Source organism: Catharus ustulatus, chromosome 1, assembly GCF_009819885.2.
Source record: "Catharus ustulatus isolate bCatUst1 chromosome 1, bCatUst1.pri.v2, whole genome shotgun sequence".
Classification (NCBI taxonomy): domain Eukaryota; kingdom Metazoa; phylum Chordata; class Aves; order Passeriformes; family Turdidae; genus Catharus; species Catharus ustulatus.
The window spans coordinates 93,383,624-93,397,726 of record NC_046221.1 but is presented as its reverse complement, the minus strand read 5'-3'; the positions used below and the strand labels follow the sequence as shown (position 1 = coordinate 93,397,726).

The window sequence follows — 14,103 nt, the reverse complement described above, 5'->3', positions numbered from 1 at the left end:
AATTGATGGTTTAACCCCCCCTTTTTTTTTTTTTTAATGGTAGTAGTGGGAATTCATACAAATCCTAAACAAATTTTTCTTTTTTGCCTGACACTGATCTAGTTCTTCAGGACCAAACTTCAGTATTTTTTTTATAGATACCAGGTAATTCCTTTCACTATCTTATCTCATTTCTTCTTCTTCCAGTCTCTGCATGGTTGTCATACCCATGTTACAATTTGCTTTGTTCTATCCCACTATGTTTTTATTCATCCAGTACTTGTTTTTATGTCTGGTCTTCTGCTTATTCTACTTGAAACCCCCTATATTCTTCAGAGCCTGCACTAGTTCCTGATTCAGTTAGTCTTATCAGTTCTGATTTATTTTTACATTTGAACATCATCTGATATAATGCTTTTAATATTTATGGAAAGGGGAGCTCTTTCTTCATGAATGTGATGAGAAATAAACCAGGAGGCATTCCCTTTTTGGTTTTTCCTCAAGGTTTTGAAGTGCTTCCCGGCCAGAGCTCTGCTATGAAGTTCTTGTAGACCTCTCTTCCAAACATGTGTTTCACTTTGGCTGCTTTGTGTTTGCTGACTCAGAGTAGGCAGCCAGTTTGTCATTGCATTCAGTCCCAAGCAAAACCATCCTACCAACTGTTCTTTCTAGTCTTGCAATTTGCCTTTGCTTTGAAAGAACTTCTGTTCTTCTCGTATTGCTTTAAGAGGGGGACTCTATGCTGCTTTGTGAATTTAACCCGATTGAAGGTTACATACCTTGCAAGTTTTGGCTAGATCTAGCAATTAATTTGCAGTGCATGTTAAAGCTGAATCCCCACCCCATTTTTGCAAGGGACAAACTTGCTTGGGTGAAATACTAGGTTTTATTAATAGTAGAAAACTGTATGTGGTATAGGTCAGAATTTGTACTTTGATTCCAAAGATCAGGTAGCAGTTGAGAGCATTCAACATGTGTAAATATTGATGTCACATTCAGAAAGCTCTAGTGGGCAAGCAGACTACTTGGTCATGACAGGGTACATTTTGCACTAGGAAAGCAATTAAGATTAAATAGACTAAACCGTGTTTTATTTAGGTGTAATTTAGGGTAGACAATCTGGAATAGGGGTCATTACCTTTGTTACTGACTACAGCATAAGCTTAAATATTAGAGGTCTGTGTAAAGGTTTAGCTAATAGCTTTCAAAATCAAGTTGTTAATCTATTTTATTCAGTTGCTAAGGTAAAATAAGCTTGATGACATTGAAGAACCCATTTCAAATTATTTTTTCCTTTAAAGCTCTCATGATGATCAGTTATTTCCAGGAAAAAAAGGCTGTTTTGTCACTGATTTGCTGTACTGCTTACTTTCAGTCAATTGACCAGTCTCAAGCAAAACTAGAACAGTACTGTGTATTCAAGTAGTCCTTGTTTTGATGCCTATCCTTTAAAATGCACTTCTGGTGTATTGCTGGGTCATGAAATAAACACAAATGCAAAAAAACCATTAGTAGCAGTGGACTTCTGTCCTGTTTTTCGTTTCAGCTATTCTGTGATCATAGCTCACAGAATGTGATGAAACGCTGCAGTCAACCCCCTCTACCTCTCCCAGCCCTTCTACATTAGGTTTTGAGGAATTTGCCTGTGGGGAGCTATTGCCTGTAACCTCTGCCTTGCAAAAGTGCTGAGCAGTGAGGAAACTGGAAGAGATACTGGATCTCAGTGCTGTAAGCAGAGCTCTCCCTTTTTTGCTCCTTTTTCAGTATAAACCAGCAATGCTGGCCTAGTGCCTGCATTCCTCTGTAATCGGTTGCCACAGCATGCTAAGATTGCTTTGTGGGAAGTAGATAAATATTCTACCTGCCAGCCAGGAGCACAAATCTGAAATAGAAAGGCTTGGGGAATGTCAGATTTACTTGGCAAAAGTAAATCTGGTGAGTGTGTTTGAAAATGCTGGGCATTGTCTTGTGCACTGAATAATTTGAAACTTAAAAACCAAACTATCCTCTGAATTATAAACTCTGAAAAATAGCAGCAGTTGATACATAGGGATGCATTTTTAAAAATGAGATGGTTTAATTCTGTAAATTATGTGGTCATGGTTGTGCATGGGAGTTTTAACAGCCTTGTAAATACAAGGCTGAGGAGATAACTTCAGATAGCAACAGGAGGGTTTTTTATAAATGCCCATTTGCTGGATTACTGTGTTAGAAATGAACAAAAACTGCCTAAGTTGACTTGAATTATTTGTGCTAGTCAGTATGTCAGTAGAAGAGTTGGAGAAGAAACAGCAAAACACCAAAAAACCTAAAATATACCCCCTACCCTGTTTACCAACAAAACCAAAGCAGTACTCCACTCAGGAGCAAGCAGTTGGTTACCAGACTCTTTTACAAAATCTCACTCTAATCCATACAATTTAACTCCCCTAAACTCTAGTTTGGTTTGCATGGCTCATACTCACTCTAGTCTAGTGGTATTGTGGCAGAAGCTTTAGCAGGTATTTGTCTAAAAGCTGGCCCAATATACTCACCCCAGCCTGTGATGGTAGAGGAATGCTCTGCCTTCCCTGGTCTAGGGAGGTATCTGTGCTGCCAGGGACATGACTGTCCAACCAAAACCTGGCTCCAAAGCTGTGTTGAATCCTGACTGGAGGCTGCTTTTTGGCTCTTTGGGGGCTTAAATTAATGAATGTGCTGAAAGGAGGAAAATGGCCAAGAAATAGCTGCCACTGGGTTTGCAGTGGAGGGAAGATGCAGGAGCATCTATTTTAAGTGAATGCTTTTTGGAGCGGTCTCCTTCTAGTGTGGTGCACCATGGTCACAGGGTGTGTGTTAATCTTGTAGGGTGGTGAAAGAATTGCCTAACAGGGATGTAAAGATGTAAATGTTTAGATTTTGCTGGTTTGAAACATACACTGTTTAATACTGATGGAAAACCAGAAAGCACAAATTGTTTGCAAGCTAAGACATGTTCTGTAGTATGTTTACTCTATTTTTTTCTTCACTGTGCAGAGGAATTACTTTCTTCATTTTGAAGTGAAGATGTCCAAGCATGTGCAGAAATCAGAAAAATGTCTATCCAGTTTGGGTGGGAGTATTGCCTTTTTTTGTTTGCTATTCTCTTGTGCAGGAGGAGGAGGACTTGTGCAAAAGCTACAGAGCTGCAGTCAGTGCTACTGCAGGTCCTGGAGAAACAGTTTGATCTTAGTGATAACGAATATTTGTGATACTAAATGTTTTGAAGTCTGTGGAATAAACTGAAAAGGGAAGAAAGAGGTGTGCTTTGGTAAGCTTAAAATACAAATATTTCTGTTAGTCATGAATCTTCCTCTCCAGGAGGATGAGATGAAGAGAGGAAAGAATGGCAGTAAGCTGTTCATCTCTGACAATTGTTTACAAAATGCAGATGTTCCTTGACTGGCTTTCCAAAGTGTTTGCTTTTTCTTCTTGACTTACAAGCCATCATATAATGGGTTGGGTTGGGAGGGGCCCTAAAGATCACCTAGTTCCAGACCCTAGTTCCATGAGCAGGAATATCTTCCACTAGGCTGGGTTGCTCAGAGCTCTATGCTGTGTGGTCTTGAACACTTCCAAGGATGGGGCATCCAGAGCTTCTGTGGGCAACCCATTCTAGTGCCTCACTATCCTCACAGTAAAGATCTTCTACCTAATATCTAAACTAAATTTATCCTCTTTTAGCTTAAGTCATTACCCCTTTTCCTATCACTACATGCCCATGTAAAAAGTTGTAAATTTTCCAGAGGTGTCCTTCTCCCTTAGTCCCCTCACAGGGCAAGTAAACTTTTTTCATTGATGTCTTCAGTTTTGTTAATCTGAATATGTAAAAACAAGAAAATATGTTCAAAGTGTCAGGAGGTGTTTTAATTTTATCATGTTGTTTCAGTTTTGATTCTGAGATGCAAGACTTCTGCATCACACTTTCAAATTCTTTCCTGAAGATCATGAAGTAGAACTTTGTGTAATTGCTTCAACTAGTTTTGTGAGACTTTAGGATTTCTTGAACTTGTGTCATTTTGAACAGTCCTGGAGTATAAATTACATTATAACATTACAGTCTCTAAAAGAAGTACTTTTTTCTGTCCATACAGCTTGAAGTTCCCTTTATAACATAACTTTCAATTTCCAGATTGCTATTGTGTCTTTCCTTTTTCTTTTGAAGGAAGGATTGTTGTGATTTGATTATTTTACTATTTTATCTTCTTTGATAGCATTCTGTGGTTAAGTGCAGATTGCTAGTGTTGTGTTCCAAATCCCTTTGGGGACCTTTTGAAGCCATAGGTTTTATAGTAGAAATCTTCTGTCATGCTTAATGGAATATATTTCAAAAGCTTGTGGCAGAATGTGGATTATAAAATATATGAAACAGGAATGTATAGAAAACAGTTCTGTGAAGTTTTAAGCTTGTAGTTCTAAAAGAAATATCTGGGTTCAGAAAGATAATTTGCAATAATTCTGAAGAATTCTTTGTTCGTTAACACAATTTACAAGATCAATTTTCTTCTGAGATCTGAAATGTTTTCTTGCAAAAAGTATGGACTGCTTTTTTTTTATTGCCAGTGATGAGATTTTTTCTTCCCAAGCCTGAATGGTACACAGTCCTCTGTTGTGTTTAGAAGCAGATTGAGTATTGCCCACAGTGGAAAACACCAGGTAACAAGCAGGTCTTGATCTGCTCACTCAGCTGTGCCTATGCACAAAGGAAACTTCAGTCATCTCTAGTTTCAGGCTATTTCTCAATTTCAGGCTATTTCTCAACAATCCAGCACTGAATTTTGTGTGGAATTTCTGTTTTCTTTAAAAGCTGAGCTAGCTTTCTGTGGCATCAGTACTCATTAATACTCTCACAGCCATGACTAAGGTGTTCTATTTCCTTCTTTCCCCCTTGGCAACAAATAGCAGTCACCACTGCCAGCAGCATCTTTCTGAGCTGACAGATTTAAGGACCATTCAGAACAAGTTGTTAAGTGTATTCACGGTTTGGTTACTTATCCCTGCTTTTTCAGAGTCTTGGAAAGTATGCTTTGGCAATTATTTCTGTCATGATCTGTGCTCAATTTGGGGAGGAGGAAAGTGACTGGTTCACAAAGTGTCAATAGTGCCAACATCAGAAATAGAATGTGAACATTTGGATTAGTTTGTGTTAAGTCTATACTCTGTTCTGTCTACAATCTGCTGTTTTCCTCCTCCTTAAAAACAGCTTAAATTTCTTTAGCTTTAAGGAAAGAGGATGAAGTGTGAGATACAATGACATAAGTCCTGTTGAAAAGACCAAAAATCTTTGATAAGTATAGCTTTGACATGCAAAATGTACTATTAATTAGAATCAACAATTCTAATATTTTATTTGTCTGGTTTATATGTACAGGAAAAAAATACTTTAGGCATGCATTTGAGATATGAGGAGAGTATTGTTTTAAAAAGTGGGTGTTTGGGTGTTTTTTTTCACATGCCTGTCATTATGTGCAATTTGTGATTTTTTTTTTTTTTTTCTTGATAGGCCATCATTATGATGCATTGGCAAATAAAATGTTTCAATGTAGATCAGTTGTCTTTTAAGTCATAGGTGGAAGATAATAGCTCAAAGTTACTATCAGAGAAGAGGATGTCTCACATAGGGAGCATTATATGTGGACTCAATGCTTTTCTGACACTTTCGGTAATATTCTCAAAAGTGAAAATTATATGTATTTGTTTATGTTACCCTATAGGAAGTAGAGATTTATATTAACCTGCAAACATAGTGGATAGTGTGGGATTTGTGTGAATAATCCCTGTTTTACTATAAGGTATTTTTAAAACCAGTAGATGTAGAACAGATAGTTTCTAGACTGTTTGATTAATATACTATGGATATAGTAAGCAAGTAGAAATTCCCTCTAAAAGCATGTTTTGGATATATGTTTTAATCCTTAGAGATTTGGTTATTTTTCTACATTTCTTCCTGAATCTGTCATGTGGATGATTTAAATTCGCTTAAATATCACAACTGTACTTGGCAGGAGAATTGACAGGATGGTTCTTGTTTCATGTTATGTGTCATACAAAGTTTCATGACACACAGTTTATTGCTAATAGAATATGGGGACTTTTTTGTATTTTAGTTTTGATATGGTGATTAATTTAAGTGAGATTTCAGAGTATTTTAGTTGCTTGTCTTGATAAATTTCAGTGGTGAATGCTTACTTACTTGGTTTTGAAAATCTGAAGGCATAAATTATTTATTCTATATAAACTCATATTCATGGGACATGTTGATAGCAAGGCACTGCAGTGCTCGGCTTTCACTTTGACTCAGTGTTCCCTTCTGCTCTTCAGTGGTGTTAGTGTAAGACACTACCAAGCCGAAGAAGGTAAACTTTGGCTTTTATTCTGCAGTTTTAATTTTGAGTTCATGCAACATTGTTAATTACCTCCCAAAGGCATTATTCAGAAAATAAAGTAATGATAGCCCTTGCACTTTTTGATGAGATTATTTTCTTTAGTTCTGTGGTCTGCTTAAAGCTGAGGCAAGCAATAGAGGAAGCCATAGAGTTCCTGAACACTTTGATTGGCAGGGTGCAGGAAGTGAAGCAGCATGCTGTTTACCGCCCTCAACATACTGGCTGAAGGTGTTATTTTATACATGTTTTTTAAAAATAAACATCATAAAGATCTCTGACATGAGCACTAAAAACTTTAAAAAATGTTGAAAGCATTGTGTGTTTTGTATTTTAGCAGTATAGAGAGCAGGTCTCTTGCTTTTTTTCCTCAATAGTTTTTCTGCTCTCATTCATTCTGCATGCATTAGATACTATCTCTGTACTTGTGCTAATCCTGTGTCTCAGGTCTAGCAATAATGCTTCATTCTCTTTGAAATTACACATTGGGTCCTACAATGCCTTACCTGCATGGTTTTATTGTATGTATGTAAAAAAAGCATTTGTGAAGTTGGCAAGATCAGATTTATACCCTAGGAGTTTGAGGAGTTATTCATACAATCATGTTTGAGCCTTTGCAAATGTGACCAAAATATTTACTTCAGAAGCTGAAATAAAGGATGTTAAAAACACAACATCTGAACAACACTGAAATTTATGGTCAGCATTGCTTTTCCACTAATAAACTCTTATAGAATTTAGTTACCTTTAGGTTATCTGATTTCAAGATTAGGTTTTCAGATAAGCAGTCTTTGCTGCTGAACATGTTGCTGAAAGGCTGGGATAATCCTTCTAACCCCCAGTCCCCCATGTAAAGGCTATTACTATGTAAAGAGCATGGTTATTTTGGTCAAATAATCTCTATTACCCTGTGATGGCAGCCTGTTCTGCTTCTTAGGTCTTAACAGCAAGAACTGTTGGGATGCCTGAAGCTGTGCATATTTTTAAGACTCTTTGGGTAAAAATCTTTTTGGTAAATCTTAGCAGGTAAAGCACACCTTTTTTAAAAGGGGAGGGGGTAGAGGAAGAAGGGTGTCAGAAAAGTTGAAATGGAATCTTTGTCTCTAAAACTTGTCTTGGAATGAATATGTATGCAATATGTATATTCAGAACAAATGTTTGATGTGAATATTCCCTTTTTTTAAAGGATAATTTGGTCACTTAGTGATTTCACTCTACCACTGTAAGATGGCCAGAACAGAATGTTGTCCCCAGTGCAGCTGCATGAGTGTATGTACGTCTCAGTCTGCAGAACTGAAATAAGGGTGGGTGGCTTATTATGGTGTGTGGGTTTTCTGCACCAGAATACTATAGTTGCTCACACTGCTTGCATTACCTGCAGTATGAAAGGTATATTTCCTCTCCCATCCATCTCTTCCAGTTGGTGTTTTACATTCACGTGTGGTCTTGCTGAATCCAGAGTTTAAAATAGCTGGATTTCCCGTTAAAACACTTTGCAGTATGGATTTACCGGGGTTGTATTATAATGAAAAGCTAAATGAAGTGAGGGAAGGTTTGAAAATCACTTAATTACTCAATTTTATGCACTAATTAAGTATCTAACCTCTTGTAGTGGTGTAGGGATTTTTAAAAATTTATTTACCTACATATATTGGATTCTCTTCTAAGAGGCAATGACTACTCTAGATATGTAGATATTTGATTTCTAGACACATGAACAAATCTAGTTTATTTTCTTACTGGCTGTTAAAAGTGAAATAAAAAGCTAGATTCCAATTCTGTGCCCATTAGAAGAGGAAAGAGTATTCACAATTACTTGTGGTTTGGTTTTTGTTTTTAGAACGAGCCTTTTTTCCTTGTACCTACCTTCATTGAAACTAAAATGCTTTGAAGTACGTTCTAAATAAACAAATAGAGGTGTCATACTGTATGTGGTCTACCCTGAAGGCTTATTTGTGGGTGAACTCCAGCATTAATGGCTATTAAATGAAGAGGTATCATTATATTTTACTGTGGAAGGATGTTTTCTCTTTGCTCTGTTCTGTACTGGTTCTGGTAAATTATGGGTCAAAATGCCTGGTTTTTTTGCTTATATGGACTGATTTTCTGTGAAGACTCTCTGCCTATAGTGGTTTGTGTTTTTTGGGTTTTTTGGGGGTTTTTGTTTGTTTGTTTGTTTGTTTGTTTTCTGGAAAACGTAAGACAATAACTAGAATGATTTCATCTTTATTAGTGCAATTTTTGATAACATTCTTAGAATGCTTTGCTAGACCTATTAGTTACTAACAGCAGATAAATAATTTTGCTGTGCTTGAAAATATCATTGGTGTGAAACAAATCTCAGAAAGCCAAATCTTTTCATTTATCAATGTTGATTTTAATATTGATGTGAAGAACCTCTATTATAATGACATTGCTGCCTTTATTAAACAGCAGTGGTTTGAAAATTTACAGCTACTGGTTTGGAAGGTGTGTGTGTATCTACACACATGAACCAACTTTCAACATGGATATTAACTTTTATTCTTTTTCTGAGGAAGGCTATGTTGCAACAAGTCTTTTATTCTTTGTATCTCAGCTTGGAGGTGTTTTTATTAAGCTGTAAGGCTTAATCATCTAAGGCTTTCATGTTTGTTCTATATTTATGGTTTAATTGCTTTGAATAGAATCTTTTTTAGCTTTAATTTTTCCAAGGGATGTGAAGTTTCATCATATTGCTCCTGACTTCTGCACTTACTTTCTTTGTAACTTGCATGAATAAGTCAGGAAAATTTTGTGAGGAAGTAACTGCAAATAAGGAGAAAAGGGTGACCTGCACACACTGCTCAAAATGAAGCTTATCCTTTACTTCGATTGTCGCTTTAGTAATGCCCAGTATTTTGTATTGTGGTCAATACCTCTTGGGATTTTTCCAGTGAAATAGAAGAGCTGAATTTTTTATTGATAGGCAGGCATCTAGTTTCCTGTTGGGAATGTAGAAAAGGTGAAGCATTTCCTCTGCAGAAGGTAAAAGCAGAACCTGTTTTTTATACATAGTGAGTTAATCCTAATTCTTCTATTTGGAAAATCTGGCTGAATAATTTAGTCATTTTTAAGATGTACTGATGATAGATACTGCTTTGAGGTGTGTAAATAATTCTTAACTAAGTGGGCTGATGCACATTGAAGAGCATTTGTATCAGTTGTCTTAGGGATACACATTGTTCCAAAGGCACCTTTACTTTGTTATACCTCCTTCCAGTCGTGTAATTTATTTTGTATCTTTTAAGTAAAGGAACAGCTCACCATGAAATTTAACTGTTAACTGAAGGACCACAGGTCTTGGCCGTGTCTTTAGTACTACTGTTTTCCCCTTCCTTGTCAGGGGTGGTCACTCAGACAATGAAAGTGGATTTGAAGCACTATCCTTTTGTAAATGATGTTCACACAGCTTCTGTTATATATATATGATTTTTAAAAGGCCAACATTTTCGGTCAAGACTGTAATGAACTGAGAAAACTTAGTGCAGTAGTCTCCTCCTAGAAAAAAAAAAAAAAAAAAGAGTGCACCCATTTACAGAAGTAAATGATCCCTATTTACCCAAAGAAATGGAGATATAAAATGATTTATTTAAAAAAACCCTCTCAATCATAAACCCAAAAAACCTGTTAATAGTTATACACAGTGTTATTATATGTAGAAGGTCCTTGAGTGTATACTCAGCAAATCTACCCTTGATTTAATTACTTGGTAAAAAAGAAGTTAATGGTAGTTATACTGATAATGGAGTCTTGGGTTTTTTAACAACAATTTCTGAGCAGTTGGAAAGAAATCAAATGCTGGTATGAAAAAAAAAAAAGGTATTTTTAAAAGTCAGTCTTCAATACAAAAGATGAGGAAAACATGTTATTTTTGTTCTGCTTGACTGCAGTGTTACTGTAGGAGAAGGCATGCATAACCAAACTTGTCCAGAAATGTGTTTAATGTACTTGGAAAACATTAACTTCTTTCCATAGCTGTACTTGAATTTGTTTCTCCTGAAAGCTTACTGCATGATTTCATTACAGGATAGAATTCCACATGTTTGTTTTGCATTTTATAACTGTGAAAATAACTGTGTTTAGGGTGGCTTTGTTTGTTTGTTTAATTAAAATACACCTTCCAACTACCTGAATTTTTTAGGGAAAACATACTTATTTTAGGGAAAGGGGAAAAAATATTGAAGTATTCACTTGTTAAGAATGTTCAATTGTCTTACAGGTTTTATAAGTTTGATTTAATTTCAGAATCTGCCTCCTTCCTGAGACTACAAACAGGAACCGAGATTTGCATGTAATGGCTGGTTCTGGTTGCTCAGGACTGAAGGGTGATTGCTAGGGCTTAAGAGCCCTAATCTTAGCAGCATGAGGCTCCTCTCAGTGGCCCCTCTGCCTTCCCCCAAAAGCAGTTGGCATTGCAGGTTCCTTCATGTTGCACTGGGATCCATACACCATACCAGCAATCTGTCCCTATTTAAAATACAGCTTTATCACAGCTCACTTAAGGATGAAAAGTCATTGGAGGAGACACCAACCATTCTGCTGCTCACGTCTCTCCTGTTTTTCTTCCCCTGCCCTTTAGGCTAGGGATTGACTAGGCTGTTTCCTTGCAGACTTGCTGAGCGTGCAGCACACTGAGGTGGGACATGTGTAGTGGTGTGGGCAGGTTCATGCAGTGTGACACCTGTAACACAGCTCCCTGGGGCTTCGCACAGTGATGCTCAAGGCCATGGTGGTGGAAAGTAGAAGGCGTGGCTTTCTCTGCTGGGGACTCCAGCTGGTGGCAGTTTCCTAGGCCTTCATTAATCCCTGTGAGCCCTGGTTGACTGATAGCTGTGGCGTCCAAACACTCAACCATTTGTCCCTGTCTTGGCACAGTTCCTGTGGTCAGCTTTGTCAAGGACAGCCTGAGCTGGGGCTCTTTGCATGCGGTAAACACAAACCATGAACTCTGTGTTCCTGGTGTGATTTTACATAAAATGGTAAGGCAGGTTTTCGTTTGTGAACCCAATGCAAACTGGTCATGCTAGCAGGTTTGAATTTCTCATGATGAATTTCCAACTTACTGCTTCACTTGGGGCATTAGGCATATAACCCAGCATCCAGCAGATCACCTGAAGGTGTTAAAACAAAGGTAGCTGAAAAGCTAGCACAAAGCACCTCTCATTTTTTAATGGACTGCAGTATGTAAGTCTATGTTACTGTTAGTTCTTGGATAGCTTAGGTTATCCAGAAGACAAGGTGAGCTTCCCACAGAGGCACTGTGGTATGAAATGGACCTGCAATACTTGTGCTACTATGCACAGTCACTTAAATAAAAATAATCAATTCGGTTTATTCTGATTCATTTTTTTGCAGTGATAAGAGTTTCCTTTTTGCTGGTGGTTTTTCTTGTTTTTTTCTGGATGGCAAGCACATAGGTATATAAATGTTATTGATGCTGTTTTGTTAGCCTCTGCATTTGAAGCTTGAAGGAGTGAGTAGCAAGATCTGGCTATATTGTAATGCTTTATAAAATAATGCTCTGCTGGAGAAGGATTAGGGTTAGGTATCAAAACACCTGAAGGGTCTCCAAGTGTATCTTAACCTGCAGCATGTTATGCACTAGGGCTTCAGAGGCTGAGCACCGTTTGCTTCCTCTCTCTGGGTAAATCAGGAACAGGGTGCTGGAGTCTCCTGTGATTGTTGCTCTCTGCTGAAGCCTGACAAAGTTGGGATATAATTAGGGCATAGGAAAAGGGAATGGTAGAAGTGTAAGATAGGTTGGGAATTATAATCAAAAGGGTCAAATAGCCTTTTTTCCCAGGAATGGAGAAGTCTGTGTTCTGGGCCATTAGGCGTCTCAATGCAGACTGAGCTCTGAATCTGACTACCAAAATATTCTCTATCATCTAGTGGCTGGCCCACAGTGAAGGATAACCTTCCACTTAGCCATCAGTGAACTAGTGGGTAGAGAGCTATTTCTGCAAATGAGAAAGGGTTTTTTTGCCAGCTGAGGTGGGGAGTGGAGGAAAGACTTTATAGTATAATTCAAGTAGTCATTTGACTTTTTGGTGAAAGGTGAACAGAGTGCTGAATAAATAGTTTAAAACTTAGCTACTAGAAAATTAGAGAGTGTGAGATTGAAGGCTTCCTCTACAATCATAGTTTGTCATCAACTTTTTTGTATACTCTTGATAATTGGATAACTGTATGTTTTATTTAACAGCAACCATTCATGAATTAGCCCATTTTTTGGATATTAAAAAAAATGCTATGATTAACTGCAGACTGTATATCAAGAGAAATTGCAAAGCAATAGGAGTGTTTGGTGGTTTATATGGAAATATTGGTCATAATTCTCCTAAAGATTTCCTATTCTTTTTTATCCCCTCCTTTAAAAAGAAAAGAGCCAGAGAAAACAAACAGCTAAAACCCCCAAACCACACCTTTTCTGAGGAAAAAAACGCATTCTGGCTAAAAGATGAGTCTTGATAGCTTACAGTTTTGATTTTAGAAAATACACAATGGTGAACTATTAATTGTCTTACAAAAAACCCCATTAGAGTATTGTTGGAAGTGTTGAATGCTAATGTGTGTCTGACTTCTGAGCTGTCTGTGAGAAGGCAATTGTTTTAGCTGCTTCTGAGTATAGATTACACATAGTTGAATGAAGATGCATCACTGCACTGCTTTGTTGTCTTTGTAACCCCAAAAAGCCCACTTTATACAATTTTACATTTCATGACTCTTCATTTTTTTCATGTTTCCCTGTCAAAGAGATGTGTAGTAGATGCAATGCTTTGGTATTTTAAGTGTTTTTTGTTCCTATATTGTTCTATTTCTGTAGCTGTGTAAAAGAAAAGCCAGCCTGTGTTTTAAGGCAGATGCACAAAAAAGGGGAGATGGCAAAATAGTGCTCATATAGGTCCCATCTAGCATGGCCAGCAGTCTTTGTAACAGTCATATTATGCAAGTCCCTTTGTTGCTGTCCCCTTATAAGTGAGTATGGTTTGGTAATTGGTATGGTAATTAACCTGGAAAACTATCCTCTGCTTCGCTTGCCAACTGGCTTTAAACACTGTGATGTTAATTGGTAACCTGACCCAGTGAAGAGAGGCTTGAAATGTTTACAGGCTTGTTCAAATTTAATTCACCTCTTATTGAAATGAATGACTTTTTCTGCTTGATGGGATGTTCTTTTGTTTTAATTTGTAAATACTGGTTTTCAGAGTTTTGGTTTTCATTAAGAGTTTTTTTAAAAAAAGAAAGAAGCCTGAGCAGCAAAATTCCTTTTTTTTTTTCCTTGCGGTGTGTTCTTCTTTGATATCAATATCTGGCTTCATGAATTTATGTATGCTAGACTGTAAAATATTGACATGTTTTAAGATTAGTTCTGCTTGCCTTACATATGGTGTTTGTGTATATATTCCTGAAACAAAATGTTACTTGATAGAACTTGATTTGCATTAACTCAAGACTGTTTTGTCAGTTGAGAGTAAACAGAATTATTGTAGTGAAACTTATAAATGCAGAAATATGTAGAAAATGTAAAAAGGGATAAGGGGTTTCCTAGTTATAGATGATAAAAACTTGTCTTGACATTGCCTTCCTACTTTAAAGTAGGTGTTTGAGGGTTTTTACTGATTTAAACTAAGGCTCATTGCTAACCTAGGTATACATTGCAGGGATTACCTGTGATTGTCTTGATAATGTTCGCATTTAC

General features: G+C 37.0%; 1 protein-coding gene across 2 annotated transcripts in view; it reads left to right on the top strand.

Moving 5' to 3' along the window:
- Positions 1-14,103, top strand: part of PTPN3 (protein tyrosine phosphatase non-receptor type 3) — a 183,100-nt gene that overhangs the window by 76,118 nt on the left and 92,879 nt on the right. The window lies entirely within an intron of this gene.